The following is a 2,196-nucleotide window of genomic DNA, read 5'->3' on the forward strand; positions in this document are numbered from 1 at the left end:
TCGCCATTTTGCCCGTCATATCAGATGAGATTTGAAACTCGAGAAGACGTGAACCCCATAGCGTCTCTACGCTGTGGCGCATCGAACTTGCAGTAAGACGCAGCGACAGAACGCGCGGTTAGCCGACCTCCAACTAGAGAGAATCCTTCAAAAAAGTCTATCAAATTGGTTCATACACCCGCTCTACTAGGATTCTCCCGATGACCCTTTCACTTTTAGTGATGATGATGAAAGCCCTGATGACCCAAGCCCATTCAAGCTCGTCAAGTCCAGTTCCCAAAGGATTGGAGAGGCTCCCACTAGTTAGCTATATTATCCAAGTGATTCCTGTGTTGAAGTCCAATACCTAGGCCATATTAAAACTTTACGTGATTAACCAATAATAACGTGTCATTTGTAGAGTAACTGTACGCTCTATGCACTAAACAATCACGCTAATGTTGCCAAACCTATGGACAAGGGGATAAACATTGAGATTGGCGCCATCTCCACTTGCTCCAGAATAACTACGGAGTACGCTGTACGGAGTAATGGCAAAAGTTTCAAAATTATGTGATGTCATACCTACTAACTATTAACAACGGACCCACCAATTAGATTAGAAAGGTGTGGTGAGCAACAGAGCAACCAAGAGCAGAAAAGGGCCACTAAAACAAAAAGCCAGCGATATCAATGGCGTATCGTTGTATCCAATCCCAAAGTCCTCTGTAGGTCCAGGGAGGACCGTCTGTCATGGCCGTCGCACAACGTTCACATGTCAAAGGACGGAAGGCTTTGGACCCTAGCCTAACGATCTCATCCAGATGGGCCATTCGACAAGGGTCTGTGGATGTTGGCTGATTCGCAGTGATTGGGGGATTGATCGCCCTTGGGGACGAGGAGGGGGCGCTCCCGAGCTAGTAGTAACGAATCGCTGGAGTCAGAAGGTTTCACACCTGCGGCCAGAGCAAAGGGCCTAGCGAGCCTAGCTAAGCGAAAATCCTCCATCGCTGGGAAGAGTGACGATGTCTTCAGCAGGCTGCTATTCGTTCGTGTCCATCGAGTAGCCCCCGAACACCAACCTTGGCGCCGGGAGACCCGGTTTTCTGGTCCTCCTTTTTTGATATCAGGCATTAATTATTACGTGGTGCACCCTGCGCCTCCTATTTGGTCGAGTCGCGAGTATTTCAATCTGTTTTGGAATCTGCTTCGAGGGCTGTGCTGGCTCGCTGCCAATAGATCATCCGCCATTGTCCCAACTGTCCCAACTGTCCCAAGGGCTGGCAGGAAGACGTTGCGTGGATGACAGAAAACAGGGAACGCCGCCTGTCATTGGCTGGGGCATTGGATGTCACGCCTATGCCATAACCGGCAAGGGTACTGCCGATCGTTTTAAAGGAGGCTCTGTGGCGGAATATTGTAAATCCGAATGGCTTGACGCAGTTCTGACTAAACGGGGCCGCCAAATGACGCTATCCCGTATTCGACCGTGCCAAGATGCGCCCGTTGTCCCGTTGCCCGGCAACCGTAATCTGGAGCGTTTGTTTGTCGACCTGGGCCTCATCCCGCAACAGCCCCGCTCCTCTTGATATGGCAGATCTCAGCATTCTTCAGTCTCACAAGCGCCGAAAACTACTGGAGATTACGACTAGGTCTCCACCTTGCGCTCAATTTCTCTCCTTTCAAATTCACCATTCCAAGTGAGAGAGAGTTTTTTCTTTTCGCGCGCACCGTGCGGACGCTTGACATCAGAGTACCCAGTATCGAGCGAGTGTGTTGCATATATGTTAAAGATGTGTTAACAACGTGGCATCGAGTGAGCTGAGGTATTTTGCGCCTGTGGAATTTGGTCCCGTCAACAAATAAAAAAGTCTCAGGCGCATGAGCCCGGCCAATCTACTCTGTCCAATGTTTCTTTGTTGGTTATCGCAAACGTATCGGTAGGCCGCCAAGTCACCTCACGCACCCGTTTTGGGAGGGGATCAAATATGCGGAAAAACAACCTCATTCGGCCCTCGCCGTCGTGTGTTCTTGCTATGGTTGGCCGGGAAGAGTGCTCCGCCCGAGCTGCCCTTACAAACCCTTTCATACAATCAGGCAACCCCAGTTTTCAACCAAAACCAAAACGGGAAGGTCTTTCATCCCCTTTTCTCCACCAAAAAATTCCGGCCCTTCTTTCGAATAAGAATTCCCGGGCTTTCCGTTCCTCCGGGGAAT

Source organism: Histoplasma capsulatum, genomic scaffold (genome assembly GCF_000149585.1).
Source record: "Histoplasma capsulatum NAm1 scaffold_5 genomic scaffold, whole genome shotgun sequence".
Taxonomy (NCBI): Eukaryota; Fungi; Ascomycota; class Eurotiomycetes; order Onygenales; family Ajellomycetaceae; genus Histoplasma; species Histoplasma mississippiense.